This window comes from Dermacentor variabilis, chromosome 7 (genome assembly GCF_050947875.1).
Source record: "Dermacentor variabilis isolate Ectoservices chromosome 7, ASM5094787v1, whole genome shotgun sequence".
Lineage (NCBI taxonomy): Eukaryota > Metazoa > Arthropoda > Arachnida > Ixodida > Ixodidae > Dermacentor > Dermacentor variabilis.
In genome coordinates, this window is record NC_134574.1 from 76414349 (window position 1) to 76433395 (window position 19047).

A 19047-nucleotide genomic window follows, 5' to 3' on the forward strand; every position below is an offset into this window, starting at 1 on the left:
CAGAACACTCACCTCATTACGGCAAAATCACCCCCTTACGGCAAAGAAAACCCTTGGACACATGGTGCTGGGCGACGCCAATTCGAGTCACTGTCCCGATACTTCTTTTTTTTTTTCAGAGCATCGGCATTGCATGCATATATGTCTGTATCGTTGTCAGCTCCTTTCATCGTATTAATAAAAACTTAGAGCGCTAAAAACACGAAAGACGTAGAGAAAAAAACACACACCACACACGCTTTTAGCGCCCCAAGTTTTCTTTATATGCGTTACCAACTAGCCCACCTTTGCATAGTTTCGTCGTGTATTATTAGAACCTAATATAGGTCCTGCCGAACCTATAATAAACATCTAGAAAGGTTCAAATGGAAGAATATCAAGAGAGACATAGACAAATATGTTCGGTCATGTCACTTGTGCCAGGTCAATAAGGCAAAGTACCGGCGACGGCCGGACGAGCTCGTATTACCGCTTCACTGAGACGCACATTTGGAAGTAGTGCATGTGGACTTTGCCGAGTCGTGTAACTTCGACTACCAGTCTAGATAACGCATCTGCATCCGTCAACCCGCTGCCGGCCTGGTGGATAACCTCAAAATCATACTGCTGCAGTTCGTTTATCCAGCGTGCAAGTTTTCCTCTTGACTCCGACTGACTGAGTAGATAGGTCGGAGCCTGATGGTCCACATACAGATTCAATTTTCCATCGTCTATGTTCCAACAACACCTATTATAACAACATCCCACTGCCATGAGGAAGGCAAGGGCCTCTTTCTACGTCGCAGTGTGGTTGAGCTGAGAAGTGTTAAAGGTGTAGGAACAGTGAGTAGACCGGTTGTTGTAGCGCGTAGTATCGCGTTACTATGTGAATTTTCCGGTTTCCTTTCTTTTCCTCTTCTTTCTCCTTTTATTCCCTTTACCCATTTCCCCAGCACAGGGTAGCCAGCCGGTACTTACACTGGCTAGTAACCTCCCTGTCTTTCCTCCCCTTTTATCTGTCTCTCTTTGCTCGTGTTTGTGCGGACAGTTTATTGTCGTATAGTGCCTTCCTTTAGTTCTTCAGCCTTTAAACATATCTCCCCATCCACTAGTGCCTAATAGTCAACCGGTCTATTAATATGGCCAACGTACTTGTCTTTCATCCCCTTTGTCCGTTTTCTCTTAGCAACCAGCGCGAACCAGTGTATGCCACGCGCGCGCCAAAACATGTAACTCGCGGCGTCTTCAATGATTCCGACCGTTCATTCTGGCCGGTCGTTCTTACGCATCGTGCAGCAAGTTTCCGATGAACGTAACAAGCCTCGACGCAGCGCCCACGCAACCGGTCGCGAGTTTACAGCAATGTCGATGGCGACCGACGCGGATCAATTGGCCGCAAAAACGCGGCAACGACGGCGCGGCATCGTTTCGAACTCGAGGCCGCTCCTTGTTCGAGCGGACTGGGATCGCGCGTTCCGCGGTGGCTCCCACCGTCCCAGGGATCGATTTATGACCAGAGCGTCTCGCATTGCGCGCCTCGGCATTCCGTTGTGCCGGCTCCGCGGACCGGCGCTTTGTGTACGCCCCACTTCGACGCGCTTCGGTAATTAGAGGCCATCGCGCGGCGACCCGGGGCTGCACAGTTTAAAGCGGGACCAGCGCGGAAGCGGCAGGTTCGTCGTGCGTCCGAGAGATAGCTCGCCGACTGAGGGCGTATACGTGTGTTGTGTCCCCGGTATACGTCCTTGGCGTATGTAGAAAAAAAAAAAAACGTGTCTTTATAGCGACATTGTTGTACAACGTATGATCCTCGAAAATCTCGCTGCGTCAGCTGGTGTTTTTGCGCTGCGCTCGGAACATGATGACTGTGCATAAATATTTTTGCACAAGGTGAAACATGCAATGGGTTCTTTATTTTCGTTGTTTTCTAGTAGGTTTGCAGTACATTCATTCTTGTGCGCACAGGTCTCCAAGCTGCAGCATCTGTAGCAGGCGGCTGCCCAGTCGTGCGCCAGCGTGACTGATATGTTTGGATGGAGTGGGGAATAGTTTGCAACAGTTGTGTCGCCTGCCTTCCCCGCAAACAATAAATTGTTTGACGATGAAAGCATGATTACCTGACGCTTCGTGAAAGACGCTCTGCCAATAAAACATGTTTTGTAAACGGAATCAGTCAAATTTAAAAAGAATAAGAACAATATGTCACGTTTTGCACTTTCTGCAGTTAAACACAAGTCAATTGAATCTTACAAAATCAACAAATAAACACAAGAATATAAAAGTAATTTAAGTGTTTCAATACTAGCTTCAGTAAAGAACGGCAGGGACGTGCCAACTCTTAATGCCGAAATATAATGTCGCCTTTTGTAAAGAAGGTTGTTAACTGTTTTAGAGCTGGACAGCGAGAGAAGCCGTGTCTTTGAATGGCGCCAAGATTTCAGGAGGTCAGAGATTCCGTGCAATACGATCCCAGAGCCCGCCGCCCGTCAACGTCACGAACCGTTGAAAATGTACGACGCATGAGACCGTTACCGCGTGAAAATTGTCGTGTTGGTGTGCCGATGATATCCAATCAGAAGTTGAATAGGCTTACGTCGCTATATCTTATGCTACTATTTCGAGAAACGGAAACTGAATGCGAAAATTATTCTGCACACATTGGGACAGGCGAAGGAGGAAATCCAGACTGATCATTGCTGCTGAACTTTTAGAAAGGGCCAGAAGCGGCCTCATCGTTTTGTCAACCTCCATTGCCGGCGATGAAAGTTGTTGCTAATAACATAACCCTCAAACGAAGCGACAAAGCGCCCAATGGCGATGTCGCGCTCCACCTCTGTCTAAAATGTGCAGTGCCCATTTAGCGGTAAATGCGGCAACAATCCGTTAGCATTGCGTCGTGACTTTTTGAGGTGCTGGGTCCATGATTAAAACCGCGCTCACCACATTCTAAGCTGCAGCTGAGGAGCTCACACGACACACCTCCTGTCTCTCGGAGGGGTGAAGTGCAACTGAGGGTAGACTACTGAAGGTAACGATATATATATATATATATATATATATATATATATATATATATATATATATATATATATATATATATATATATATATATATATATATATATATATATATATATATATATATGTGTGTATATATATACTAGGACTCATAAATACCCAAGAAAGTGGATGGGGAGACGGTGCCGCGGTAGCTCAATTGGTAGAGCATCGCACGGGAAATGCGAAAGTTGTGTGTTCGATCCCCACCTGCGGCGAGTTGTTTATTCATCCACTTTAATTTCCATTAATGTATCGTTTCTTTAGTTCATTTATTAAGCACAGGTAATTTCCCCTATGTTGTCATTGTTTGTTGGCTTCTTATGATATGACTAATGAAAATCAGGCCCCTCGGTTAACCCCCTTTGTTCTTATATATATACCACGCGACCAGTTTCCAACAAGTCACGTACATAAGCTTGCGGCAACTTTGAATGATCACCAATCAAAGTCAAGCTACAACAAACCAACATGAAGGCAATATTGATCGCATCTTTTGGTGCTAGATATTCGGGTACCCCATGAGAATATGCCCTGCAGACAAAACAATGAACCAGAACATCTATAGATGTATATTCTGAAACGTTTGGAGCAGGCAATTCAGTGGTGCTGAACTTTTATTTATTTATTTTTGTTGAATTTTACATTATTTGCTCTTACATAATGCAGCCTAAGAGGGGCTGTGGCAAGAGTGATTTTGTTATAAGCGCGGAAAACACAGAACGCAAGAAAAAACAGGCGCAGTAAAATCAACATATTGGCAGAAAAAAAGCAACAGGTATAAAAAAAAGTCATTTCAAGGGACATCTTCCCTGTTGACAGAACAAATGCTAAACAAGTCCCGAAACTCGCTTTGTGGAATCCAGCGGTTTCTTGCGCAAATGGGCATATATTTATCAAAAGCTCTTTTGCTGGAATGGTTCATAAGGGCAAATTACCTCCTATCGTTATGTTAGACTCTATATTATAGGACGCGTTCTACCAATGACAAAAAGCACTTACGAACAGGAAGCTGTGTGAAAACGGTCCATCATTTAGAGATGCGCATGTGTAAGATTGAGCCTTGGTAAATGCGATAAAATTCTTAGCCTACTTTCCCCACTCTGATTTAGGCATCTTTTATCATCATTATTTTTTTTCTTAATCTGTATCGACTTGGGCTGAGCGCACTACTCAGGAGGATGTCCGACTGATAAAAGTGAGATAGGTGCGCTCTTTTAGCTTACAATGAAAATTTAAGTCGTACGCTTCCAATAGACGCCTATGCAATCGAGTCGTTGTGCCAATCTTACAGTGCCAGCGGGACAAATCTGGCTGCGGCTGGGAGGCGGCGTTTACTGGATTTTTATCTGTGGCGTCCGGACTGTGCGAAGTGGCGGCGTTTTGGCGTGTGAGTGTATTAATTCGATGAGCGCTCTTTCCCCGCTTCGCCCACAACAGATCGCAAATAAAGGTGCCTTCAGTCGGATGGTGCGTTACTACATTGCTTGAATGCTAACTGAATTAACGTCGACACACAGCGCGAGGTAGGCTCTGGCGGTATTTTGTATTGCCATTAGTGGGAGTAAGAGCCCCTCCGCCCAGCACAAAAAAAAAAAGAATGAAGATGAAGTTTGGTCTTTCGGTGTACTTCAGGGATATTAAGAGTTTGCGGTGTCTGTCTTGCGACATTCCGCCAGATTGCGTCTTAGAAGCATAATATAGTAAAACGCGCGGATGTCCTCATCATGTAGAATTTTCGGTTGTAGAATACAGCGAACGAGCCTTTGTTCAACGTAACGACAACAATCACTATTTACATAATGTGCCGGCTTTATTTCGCACTGAAAAACATTCGGCCATTTATGAGAGAGAAGGTTGAGCCAGCTCACTGACGGAGCCAAGGTGTAACGCCTTTGCGGAGCAGAGTGCTCTCATCGAACCTTGTCGAGAACGAAGACCAAGTGAAGCGCATGAAGCACGCTTGAAGCACAGCAATCGCGGTAATTGTGTGAGCAGGCCGTCGCTATAGATAACCCTTAAGAGAAAGATCCGTTGCACCTGTTGCGGTAACTTTGAGTCAGCAACTTTCTTTCCTCTTCAGTTTGAAGTGACTTTCTTTGAAGACTTCGTGAAGTGCCTGCGGACACTATACAAGACCGTTTTCTACGCTCGAAATGTGATACTGTGAGGAATGCAATATATCTGGGAGGTTCTTGTGCCTATATTCTTACTTGTAAATGACCGACTGTTCGGTAGCCGCTTGCTAACTCCGCTCTATTGTTTCGCCTCGTCTGTTATCGTACTGTACATTCCTTGAACAATTTAACGTTGAGGAGAAGCCGGTGAGATACAGCACCTACAGCTACCATTTACAATCTGCAATGAATGAATAAATAAATAGAGCCAACAACAATGCGATATCGTCACAAATTGCTTTGTTGTGCTATTTTCCTCATAACGAACTATAATATATATATATATGTGTGTGTGTGTGTGTGTGTGTGTGTGTGTGTGTGTGTCCTGGCTCCTATAAATCAACATATAAATAACGCTACAAGATTTGACGTGATCACATGCAGTTTTTTACTGGGCTGTTTCTCTCAAGAAGCCCACATTTCCTTCCTTCTGGCCTCAATAAATCTGGGTGTAAGTTAGCGTTCCGTCTGCTCCTTTTGCGTCCCGTCTGGCACGCTGCGACTTTCGCTCCCAGATTCCGCCTGCTGCTCACGGAGGAGCTTGAACGAATGAACGTCTTCACACGGCCGACCCAAACTTCTCTATTTGAAACCAGCGGCGTTGACAGAACCACGCGCAATAAAATGCGAGCCCATAGGAACGAGCCACTCTCTTATCGCCTCGCGAGCACGTGGTAGAGCGCGGCCGAAGGAATCAAACAATAAAGAAAGCCGACGAGAGTGAGATGAGCGAAGCGAGCGATAAATAAGGTACTGATGAGGATTGATCACGCCTCAAGCCGACGCTCAAGAGCACCTTGCCCGTAAATCTAACGCGTTTCCACCAGAGCCGTCTGCTCAGACTATTGTACGTCTTGCTTTTTAGGTTACTGTCTCTTATTTTTTTTTTACCTCTGTCTCGCTCACTTCGCGCTTCCTTTTTGCACAGGAAGAGATGTGCTCCTGACCTGTCTTCAAAAAAACAACCACGAAAAGCGGCAGCTCGCTCGCGTTGGCGAGCTCTCGCGGCGTGCGCAGCAACGCAAGCTAGAACGAACGAACAGAACAAATCGAGGCAGCGGGAAATGGCACAACCCTCCGGTTGATTTCCTTCTTTTCTTCGTTTGCTTGATGAAGTTTGCACTCCTTCCGCGCTGCTTTGGTTCTATTTTTCTGTTTTTTATTTGTTTTTTGTTGTGCGGCTTGGAAAAACTATAAAACCGCCAGCGAAGAAAGCAGTGCCCGAAACTGAAGGCTACGACTGCCTGCTACCCCTCGACTAACGGAAACGTTAGGCGGCAGCGGATTCCGTGCGCCTGGCTGGCGAACCCCTTCCTAAACATAGTGATTCGCTTCTTCCCTAACCACCAATTCCTTTTTTTTTTCTGCCAGGCCCTTTGGTCACAGATATTGCCTGCGTGCGTGTTATACTCTCGTCGAATCTATTCCGGGTTTTATTCTAAAGACTTCCAGAAGGAGTACGAACCGCCACCTGCCTTCGTTGACATAGTAAGGTTTGCCCTTCATTTTGATCGTCATTTCCCTGCATCGCTTCTGACGGTCACGAAAATCTGAATGAAACTTCGCGAAAGTGTGTCTGCCGCTTTACGGTGAAGCTGTTCAACGTACAGCGATTCCTGTGCGCCCACTGTCAGTAGCAAACGCAACACACACACACACACACACACACACACACACACACACACACACACACACACACACACACACACACACACACACACACACACACACACACACACACACACACACACACACACACACACACACACACACACACACACACACACACACACACACACACACACACACACACACACACACACACACACACACAAAAACACACACACACACACACAAAAACACACACACACACACACACACACACACTATACGCAAAGGGCGTACGACCAGGGCAATCGGTGAGAACGTGCGGCTAGACAACGGCGCCGGTGACTGGCTACTACTATAACAAGTAAAATCAGTCAGAAGCCTGAAGCCTCATATCGTTGTGAGCAATAGACTGCCAATTAAGAAAAGAAACGCGCTGTGGATATTAGTGACGAACGACTCCCTCAGCAGCCTTTCAGAGAAAGCAGTAGTATCATTCAGTATTGAAGCGGTGTTGAATCCCAAGACAGGACGTTACTGACTTTGTAGAAGCGGACCATAGTGTCACAGCATGTTCGGAGCACGACACTTCACTTCAGTCAACCAAGAGAACAGGTTGGCTTTAGGAAAGGATGCTCTATAATGCATTACATCCATGTCATTTGTCAGGTAATTGAAAAATGTCCACAGTGTAATCAACCTCGCGATATGGCTCTCGTAGATTATCAAAATGCATTTGATTCAGCAGAGATACTAGCAGTCAGACGTGATGCGTAGTTAATGAATACAGGAAACATACGTGAATATTTCCTGAAAATATACGCGCCGCTTCCACAGATACCTTGCTTCGCCACAAGAAAAGTAGAAAATTACCTATCAAGAAAGGGTTCAGCCAATGAGACACAATCTCTCCAATGCTATTCACCGCATACTTAGAAGAATTAAGTATTCAAATTATTACACTGGGAAACAGGCACGTATTCAAGGGGGAGGGGGGCGCACCCGCCCTCCGAAATTAAGTGACATACTTGCCCCCTGCCCCCTGGCCATGCCACCACCCCTTACACACATTTCTGAACCGCCGCCAAATCAAACTTGAGACTTCACAGCTATTCGGCGGTCAACATTTTGCTGCCTCTTTCACTCCCTTCGGATGGCGTTAGTTATCGGCATCTCCTGGGGTGTGAACGCTAGTTTTCTCAACAATTCGGTGCCCGCGCGATTAACTCGAGATGCGTTCAGTTGTCACCATCTATTGCAACGGTCACGCGCGTCGCTATTCCTTCGTTAGTTCAACCTTCTTTGTTTAGACTCACCCAGGGACCAAGAAAAGAATTCGGTTCATAGTAAGCTGGTCTGTTTGCTCTTGGAACGAGTTGCGGCCGGAGAAAGCGCCAGCTGCGTTTACCTTTTCCTTTTGCTTCATTATTTCCTCCAGTAATGGCTCGCCGCGATGCTGGCAGATCCTCGGAGCCATATGCCCATGATAATGGTTACAAGGATGGAAAATAACATCACGCGAAACAGCGTCCAGCGCCAAACTCTGCAATAACCGTTAAAGCCAAAAGCAAAATGAATGTCACCCGTCACCTCGTCTGGCTTTTCCCTAATTGTACAGCACTTTTCGCGCAAATTGGCAACTGGAAACAAGAGTCGCAAGGAGTTAAGAAATTACGCAGTCTATTAAGGGAGAGAGCCGAGGCAACAGCCAAAGAGGAAGGAAAAGCGAAAATTAACAAATTTAACTGTTGTTTCTGAAAGTATTTATGGATCAACATCTGTTCATTGAAAAAGGAAAAGGAAAAAGGACTCAGCCACGAGTTCGATGCTTCAAAGTGGTACAAAAGCGCCTCTAGTGAATGCGGTGTTGCCTTAGAAACGAGCCGTAGAAAGTTATACTGCGGTGTATATCAGTAATTATGAACATGTAACTTACAGAAGTCGCAGTTACACGAGTAGCGAAGTGCGTTTCCGCTACATTTCTTCCGCCGTTTCCGCACACGCAGAGCCATCTTGCGGGAAGCACAGAAGACCCCCTCCTCTCAATGTACGGCGCTGCCCCGACAGGTGGCGCGCCACGCGCGCATTGGGTAAGCATTGGGGCTGTGCGGGGACCGGTGCGAGGCGCGTCGCGGCCCGGACTCCCTCTCCCCTGACGACGCTTGGCCTTGCTCCCTCACGGGTTTCAGAATCAAGCGTCCTTCCTTTCTTTAGATCACTATCTGTCTGTCTCTGCCCGTGCCGATCACGACGTTTGGCTGCCGTGCATCGTTTCCCCCTCCGAGACACCGAGTTCTTTGGTTCGTTCCGCTTGCTCAGGTGCACGTTTCGTTGCCGCGCCGAACGCTGCGTTGCTCGACGCTCACCGCGTGCGATCCGGGCCACCTCGTAAGTGGTCGCTGCGCCGTAGCCCATTGTCTTACACCCCTTGGCGGGTCGACGGGAACGCTGTCGCGTTTCACTCTTGACGGCGAAGCTTAAGCGTCCTCCAATTTTTCAGTACACCAGATGGTTTATACGAATTTAATGTGATGTCATTTGGCCTATGCAATGCGCTTGCTACGTTTGAACGAATGATGGACAATATCTTGCGCGGCCTAAAATGGAGCACGTGTTTCTGCTACCTCGACGACATCGTTGTGTTCGCCCCTGATTTCAGCACGCATCTTCTTCGCCTTAGGCAAGTGTTGACGTCCTTGACCAACGCAGACCTGCAACTGAACCTGAAAAAGTTGCAGTTCGCCGCGCGCAAGCTCATGATTCTAGGTCACGTCGTATCACAAGACGGCATTTGCCCCGACCCATCAAAACTTCGCGCTGTGGAAGAGTTTCCTAAAACTAAGACACTCAAATGACTCCGCGCCTCCATCGGCATCTGTTCTTGCTGCCAGCGCTTTTTTCGCAATTTTGCCTCGATTCTATCACCTCTCACACAACTCTTAAGTGCCACCAACGACCTATCTCCTGGTCTCCTGCATGCGACACCGCGTTTGTGACCATACGCAGTCTCCTGACGTCTCCGCCTATACTGCGACGCTAGGATTCCCCCCCCCCCCCGGGAAGAAGACGATTTCAAACGCACATGAGTGAGCGCGTCGTCTCTCGTTTCTACAAACCTTTTGGACCAGATTTCGTGCCTCATCCCGCAGGAACTGTGCATCAATCGACGCAGTTTGCTCCAAGCAACAAGCGGCTACCGAAATCTTACCGGTGGGTGCATTTTTCGGACTTTTGCGAGACTTTTCCACCGCACGCCACGTTGGCGCGCAGCTACGCCTAACGAGCCAAACCATACGGGGCGGTCGGGCAGGCGTCGAACCTATGCCCAACGCGTCGTCGAGCTAGAAAATGGCCTCCAACCCCAATACCTCTGTTGTAGAAGGCATGGAAATCAATCCGGAGGAAGCGGAGTGCTCAGGATGGATCGAAGTCATGAGCAAGAAGAAGAAACTTGCCGAGCGGTGTGATCCGAACGCGCCCACGTCAGCGAAAGGAAGCGGTAATTGCGGCGCCCGCACTGCCGCGCCATGCATAGAAGGTATTGAGACGAGTCGCGGAAGCTTCCAGAATCGCAAACCTTCCTAGGAATCACTTTAAGACCATTATAAGGCCACGTGGAGGACTGGATGTTAAGAAGACGGACCTTATTATTTTCAAGCGTGCGCTCGCCAAGGCGGCTTCCCTAACAGCGGAGCAGGTGTTTGACGACACGTTGTGCACGACACGAAACCCTTCCAGAACATTCTCGTGGTTGCCACGCCGTTCGAGGCGAACGCGCGCGCCTACACCAAGGTTCAGCAGATTTGTATGGCAAGTTTCGTCATAGAAGTGGCGGCCTACGTGGCTGCGTCGGACGATACATGTAAAGGAGTGATCCGCGGAATCAACGTGGACATCAGTGACGCAGAACTGACGGAGATGATCGTCAACCGGAGAAACCCCGGCGCTCTGGGGGTTCGAAGAATCAAGAAGATAACAACAGTGATTGTGTTGTTCGACGGGCACAAGGTCCGCCTAAACGTCGTATGTAATGGTGCTCGCTACCCTTGTTCCTTGTATCGCAGGCAAGTAGACGATTGTTATGCGTGTGGAGAATTGGGCTACAGGTCAGACGTTTGCCCGAAGGGCGAAGACCAGAAAAAATGCCGCGGATGTCGCATGCACACGCCATCAGAGGATCATCAATGTGATCCCAAGTGCGCCATCTGTGGTGGGGCACACCAAACGGCAGACCGCAAGTGCAAACAGCGCTTCCAGGTGCCATACATCATGCGCCAAAGACGGCGGCGCTGCAGGCGCGCACAGCACGCGCAGCTGGCGGCAGGACCGCGTGGCTTGGACACGGCTAGCGGCGGAGAAGCAATGTCGGGAGAGAAACCCTTCTACTCCCCCCGCCGCAACATATCGGCATCGAGAGGACGCTCCTGCTCCCGTTCCAGAGGGCGTCCCGGCAGCAGATCGCGCTCTCGCTCCAAAGGACGCGACAATAGCAGCAGACGCTCCAGTTCGAGAGGACGATCGCGTTCCAGGGTCTGAATCCGGGAACCAATGTCTTGGGCGGACAAGGCCAGGATGAACATCCCAATCGGCAAAAAGGTAACACAGGGCATCTCGCCGGAGCATAACAGAGAGCAATCTGAGATTTTAATGCTTAAGAAGGAAAATGCAGAGCTAAAAGAGGCACTACGAACGCTGAGGTCTGAGTTCGAGCTCTTCCGTAACTCGCGTGAACCCCGCGAAGTAGCCTTACCCATCCCAGTTCAAGCAGAAGGGTCGAATAAGCACAAAGCTATCCCCCCCCCCCCCCCCCCGCGATCACGGAAAGAGAGCCCATGCAAGCTGACGAGTCCGCCGCTCAGGACCCTAAGCCAGAGCCAAATCTACTCGCGTCTTTGACGGTAATTGTGGAATCGCTCACGCAGATGAGAGAGGCCTCAGCCATTCAATCTAGCACTGTCGAGCATATGGACAGTAACATCTCCCACCTAACACGTAGAGTTGGCATCCTCGAGTCTAAAATGAAAATGATACACTCTAGCAAAGTCAAAAGCATCAGCACTGGCACCATTGCGAAAGCTAAGAATGTACAGCAGGATCCTGATAATACGAGTTCCCTGCACGCTCTGCTAGTTCAATAGAAATCAAAATGGCGGGACAAATCGGAAACCTAACTATCTGGCAGTGGAATTGCGCCAGCTTCTTAAAACGCAAGGCTGCTGTATTGCAGCTCATCAAAGCACAAGCGATAATTCCGCGCGTCATGCTCTTGCAAGAAACACTTAGTGAGAAGGTAAATTTATCGGGCTACCGTTCGGTTAGCCAAAAAGGAGAAAATGGCAGAGGTATCGCCACATTCGTCAGGAAAGACACCTCTTTTCAGGAGCCCGAAGTCAAAATTTGTAACTCGGATAAGAAATCCGGTCTCGAGGCACAGTTAATATAAATCATCCCCCACGGAAAAATCCGACGTAATATTTTCATTCTTAACTTGTACAGCTTCCCTTCCGCTTAAAAACATAATCTCCGCTCACTACTAAATAGGGTCGCAACCGCTGCGAAGTCGCAGCCCTTAATAGTCGCAGGAGATTTCAACGCTCCCCACCCGGCTTGGGGTTATGTAACACGAACAAAGAAAGGAGCCAACCTAGTTGCAGCGAGTACAGACCTAAACCTAACGCTGGTGTCAGACCCACGTTTCACCACGAGGCTGAGAAACTTGGTCGCCAGAGACACGACGCCTGATCTCAGCTTCACTAGAAATGCGGTGGACACGTGGTCCAACTTACAGGAGAACTTGGGGAGCGGCCACTACATAATAGAACTCAGGACGGAAATAATAGCAGCTTCTCCCAAAACCTATAGATACACATACTGGACCTCTTTAAGAAAATAAGAGCTGACGATGAGGCAGTATACGACACGTTCAGTGAACTGCTTGTAAAGATTCAGATGGACGTCGAGAAGGCGACCAAGGAAATAGTTACAGATTTTGATGGCCCAGGGATGGACCCAAGGTTAGCGCTCCTCCTGGAAGCCAAACGCTCTCTCCTCGACAGATGGAAGACACAAAGGCTCAATCGCAGGCTACGGAAGATCGCGGAGCTCAATAAACTCATTGAGGAGCGTTGCTCTGAACTTAATAAACAGCAATGAAGAGACGCCTGCTCGGCAGCGGATGGAAAAGTGCGCAAAGGAGGCAAATGGACCCTCTTCAAACATCTCTTAGACGATGGGCAATCCAATTGTAATCAGAGACTAGTCATAGACCGATTAATTAATAAGTAAAAAATGGAAGGCATTACACAGGCCTTTATATTTCGGAAACTGGCGAAGAAATACCTTCTAATTGGCCAAAGCCCAGGTTCTCCCCTCCCTCAGTATGAGGGTGCGCCTGCCCCAGATCTGGACGTCCCCTTCTCGGAAGCTGAGATCAGGAATGTGCTGCACAATTTAAACGGAAGGTCTGCCCCAGGCCCCGATGGAGTTACAAACCGGCTCTTAAGAAATTTGGACGACAAAGCAATTAAAGCTTTAGTGAAGGAGATAAATGAGGTATGGGAGGAGGGCGTTGTACCGGAGAGTTGGAAGGAGGCCACAGTGGTCCTAATCCCCAACCCAGGTAAATCACCCAGCTTGGAGAACCTCCGTCCTATCTCCCTTACTTCTTGCGTTAGCAATGTAGCGGAACATGCAGTGCATAACAGGATATCGAGACATATCGAGCGCAACGAACTATTCCCGTACAATATGGTTCGTTTCAGGCCCTTGCTTTCAACGCAGGATGTCATGCTCCTGCTCAAAACACAGATAATCGACTCTCAAAGCAAAGATGTAAAAGGGGCCCTCGCAGTGGATCTACCCAAGGCATTCGATACAATTTCACATGACTATATCCTTCAGGAGATATCGGCCTTGAACTTAGGAGGTAAATTCTTCTCCTTCGTTGCATCCTTCCTTGAGAGCGGAACGGCGGCCATAAAGTTGAGGCAATCAGTCTCGGAATATTGACACTCCGAAAAAGGGGTACTCCCCAAGGGGCAGCTATCTCACCCCTTCTGTTTAATATAGGAATGCGCAAGTTGTCGGAAAGCCTTGCAGCGATTCCTTACGTAGGTCACGCATTATATGCTGACGATCTGGTGTCCTGGAGGATCGGAGGCTAAGGTCGAACAAGCTCTACAGGAGGCTCTGGATGTTACAGAGTCTTTCTTGGAAGGTACGGGACTGGTACTCTCACCTGGAAAGACAGAACTCCTGCTGTACAAACAGGCTAGACGAGGTGCTAGGGGACTCACCCCACTCGATCAGGTGCCCATTAGCGTTCGTACCAGAGATGGGCACACCATCCCGAGAGTAGACTCTATCAAAACACTAGGGCTTTCAATAAACTCAAAGGGATGCAACGCTAAGACTATAGCCCAACTCACCACGAAAACTGAGAACATTATTAGATTAATTATGAGAGTGTGTAACAAGAAAGGCGGCATAGGCGAGGACATACCCCTTAGGGCTCACCATGCATTCCTGATCAGTCATGTCATTTACATATTCGCGGCCCTCAATTGGACGAAAACGGAAATGGATAAATTAGACACGCTTATGCGCAAAAGTATCAAACGGGTGATCGGCGTGCCAATCACGGCTAGCACATAGAAACTCATGACACGGGGAGTACACAACACGACTTCGGAATTAATAGAAGGACACAGATCAGCACAAATTATTAGATTATCAAACACCAAAGCGGGCAGAAGACTTGTGGATGCGGCAGGCCTCCGTCCTAGCTTCAATCAGGGAAATACCACGCAACTTGATATTCAAACAAGGAACTCCTTTATTGTAGACCCTTTTCCAAGAAATGTCCACCCCCAACACAATAACGGTCGAAAGTTGGCGAGGGCTAGAACTTTCTTAAACATATCCGGAACAGAGACCTTTGTTTACGCGGCGCGACACGCCAGTGCCAACAAGTTCTGCGTAGCCATAGTCAATGACAGGGGAGAACTCCTCTCGGCAGCCTCGCTGAAGACCTCCTCGGTCGATGTGGCGGAACAGGCTGCTATAGCTCTCGCATTACTTGGCTCAAAACGCACTACGGTGTACACGGACTCCCGAGCAGCCGTTAGAGCATTCGCATCGGGATTGATAGCCAAAGAAGCAGCCAGAATTCTAAACAGCAAACACCCCTCTGACATTGTTCACCACATAGTCTGGTTCCCAGCTCACATGGGACCAGACGTATTACCAGGTCACCTGAACCCCAATGAGATAGCCCACGACCGTGCGCGAGGTTTCGTATGCCGCGACGGGATGGTGTCTCGGGTGAGTTCGGGAGAGCTCGTCCAAAGTGATCCACTAGTTACTTTTCATGAAATCACCTCTCGTTACAGAGGGAACAGGCAGAGTTTTCCTTTCCCCCATGATAAGCTCAACAGGCCACAAGCTAGCACGCTCCGCATGCTCCCGACGGGGTTCTACGCCTCTAGGGGCTTTCTGAGCATGCTCCACCCGGACATTCACCCACTCTGCCCAGATTGTGGCACTGAATTTAGCTCATTAAATCACATGCTCTGGCAGTGCCCTGTGTTAGAGGATTTTAACAGAGAAGAAGTCTGGACGAAGGCCATCACAGACCCGAAACAAGACGTCCAGCTCCTGGCTGTCCAGAGGCCCCGTGGCCTCTGGACAGCGAGAGGCCACGAGCCCTCTGGCTGTCGGAACAGAGAGGCATGGCCTCTCTGTTCCGACATGGGACTAGCCAACGGCTGGGTAGGGACCTGCAGGCCCCCGCTTAGCTCCTCAGGACCCCAATAAAGTCTTTTACTACTACTACTCTCCAGAGAATTCGTTCTAAGGGGATACGCCGTGCGAACACTGTGGTCATAATTCGTCACTTTAAATATGGGGCGTAAAGTAATACATAAGAAGTTAATTAGCGCATTCATGTGAATTATTCAAATGAACATTCTGATTTCTCCTAGACGTAGCGGCTGCCTCGTCGAGTAACTTAGATGAATGGTGAGAATTGTGCCATCTGCCATAGGCAATCTTTAAAAAAAATGGTGCAGCTAAAAAAAAAACGTGTATCGAGCAAAAAGCCCCGCATCGTACTTTGCTAAAATACAATACCTTCATCGCGAAGCAGTGTCGTTTAACACCCTTGCCTTTGCACTGGTACGGCCCGCACCCGGTACAGCACGGCGGCGATACTGCTGCAAAATGCTCCATCACGCTGTTGACGTCCACATAATCTGCGCGTCTGGTTGTACGGCGATAATCTGAGTCGCGTTATGCGCATGGAGTTGCTTGTATGGCGGAGTAGCAGAGTTCGTACAAAAGTAACAATGGCTGCCATCCTCAGCACCGCAGCCACTTTGCGAATGAGGGAGAGCAGGGAACGTTGCAGGAAGGTTTGTAATGGATCGGCTGTCTGCCGAGCACCCGGAAGTTTTTGTGCAAGGTGCGCGGAACATCATCCGTTTGCTGCATTGTCCGCGGTGCAGCGAATCCAGCGAATGCTTCCGGTGTTGGTGGAATGCTAACGCAGACACGCGCACACACGCGCCCGGGTGCAAATGCAAACACACACACAGACACACACAATCGCGCGCGTGTACACGTAAACAAAAACAAAAAGCAGGCACAAATACTCGCGCACACTTCAAACTAACACGTAACGAAGCAAAGTGTTTCGTAAATGAAATATGTGAAAATTTTAGAGTGTGAATAACGATAGAAATAGAAATAAAGGTTAAATGCGCAGTTACCTTACTGTTTTGATTAAATGAAAGGAAGTGAACAAAATGTCAACATGCCGACATTATGAACAAAACTCACAGCCTCCGCATAACGTGTGGGATGCTCTGCAAATATGGCGGCTGGCGTCCTTACCTCCTGCCGTGCGTACGTGCGCTTTGATACAAGTATCTGTTACCGTGCATATGTAGGTGTTATATATATATATATATATATATATATATATATATATATATATATATATATATATATATATATATGTGTGTGTGTGTGTGTGTGCGTGTGTGTGTGTGTATGTGTGTGTGTGTGTTTCTATATTATTATGTGTGCCTGCGTTTGCATATGTCTGCAACACAAAAATTTTCATGCCTCCGGACGTAGCACCCGCTACAAAAAAAAAAAAAGACCCTATGCGGGTTTCTCAAAAAACAAAGCTTTAGAGGTGAAGCGAAGTTCTTCCTGGTCTGGGGATCGAAGTCGGGATGAACACCTTTTCCTCTAGGCCCCTCTATCGTCTGAGCTATCGAAGAGGCTGGCGAATTAACCGACAACTCGAAGCGCAGGGACACAAACGTGGAGCAAGGATCCCGAAAGCGAATGTTTTTATGTATGTATGTATGTATGTATGTATGTATGTATGTATGTATGTATGTATGTATGTATGTATGTATGTATGTATGTATGTATGTATGTATGTATGTATGTATGTATGTATGTATGTATGTATGTATGTATGTATGTATGTATGTATGTATGTTGAATATTAACATATAGAAGACAAAGACAACTAACATTCAATATCCTGGCAAGGGGTCAAGAGATCAGGATCGCCAGTCAGTCTGTAGAGACTCCACAAGAGCACGTTTATCTAGGTCAGTTACTCACACGGTTCACTGAATCTGATAAGCAAATTTAGAGAAGAATGAAAATGGGGTGGAGTGCATACGGCTCGCATTACCAAATCATGAGTGTAGGCTTACCACTGTCGCTGAAAAAAAGAGTGTAAAGTCATTGCATTCAATGAATGCTAATATATGGGGTTTAAATTTGTAGGTTAACAGAGACGTTCGAAAACAACTTAAGGACTACGCAAAGAGTGATGGAATGATGTTGGGCTATCTATCTATCTATCTATCTATCTATCTATCTATCTATCTATCTATCTATCTATCTATCTGTCTGTCTGTCTGTCTGTCTGTCTGTCTGTCTGTCTGTCTGTCTGTCTGTCTGTCTCTGTCTGTCTGTCTGTCTGTCTGTCTGTCTGTCTGTCTGTCTGTCTGTCTGTCTGTCTATCTATCTATCTATCTATCTATCTATCTATCTATCTATCTAATTTTGAAAACAAGGGGTCTTGATAGAACAAGTCAGAGGCCGGCGCGGCCCTCGCAGCAATCACAGCGTAAGCTGGTGAAGTGGCTCATAGGAACTCTATTTTCGAAGCTCACACTAGAGGGTATTTGCGGCGAAGTCTCTTCGCGTAGTTTTTACGAGAACGAACTGAACTCTCCGCCCGCCGTCTGAGGCGAGATGCGGCTTGCGCTGCCCTCTGCACGGCGGTATGCTCTGGCCAACGTTGCCTCTTTGCAGCTGCTCGCGTACCTCTAGGATTCGCTTCAGCTGCGATTCGTACCCAATAGTTAACACAGGTACCGAGACTACGCGGCGCACATGTCACGTCGTTTTACAAGTGAAACAGTATGATGCAACTGCTACATGTGGCGACACCTGGTGGAATTCACTGTGACTGCAATGAAAAATTTGCACATATCGACGCTGCGGGACGCGCATCTCACATCGCGTGACAAGTGGCACGTTACGATCCTCCTGCTGCTTCTTCTTTGGAACGGGGCGGCGTCAAATGGTCACCTAGCCTGCCTGATTTGATCAGGTAGGCTATGCATGTTTTTCTTTTCTAATATTTTCGTATACATTGCATATGCCTTCTTTCTCTTCCTCAAACCTTCTTTATCTACCTTGTGGCGCTACCTAAGTAATTGCTGCATTGCGTACCACCTTCGCGTCCCTCGTTGTGTAATGAAGGAGAAGAAAGGGGGTTAACCGATATTTACTAATCATAGCATATGAAGCCAACAAACAAAGGCAACGAGAGTTTGTTGTCTTCTTACGACATGATTAATCAAAATCGGGCGCCTTGGTTAACCTCTCTTCTCGTTCATTACATAACGAGGGTCATGAATGCGTCAACATTTCTGCCTCCAGGTAGCACGTGGGGGTTAAGGTAACACGACCTGCGCTCCTATCGTGTCTCTTTCAAGTACCTTGTTTTTTCCCGCTGCTCTGCACAGCTTTTCACATCATAGACAATGTTTCCGCCATCGCCATTTTGGTTCTTCTGCCCGTCGATGTGCGTGGACTCGCTCGTTCCACTCCGGGAACCGCCACAGCAGGGCTTCAGAGGCAGCAGCGGGTAGCCACGGCCATCCGACCGAGCGCCTATTTGCAAGGTAACT

General features: G+C 47.9%; 1 non-coding gene across 1 annotated transcript; it reads left to right on the forward strand.

Moving 5' to 3' along the window:
• Window positions 1-3180: 3180 nt before the first annotated feature.
• Window positions 3181-3253, forward strand: TRNAS-GGA (transfer RNA serine (anticodon GGA)). Its single transcript has one exon. It is a non-coding gene; the product is annotated as a tRNA-Ser (tRNA).
• The last annotated feature ends 15794 nt before the right edge of the window (window positions 3254-19047 follow it).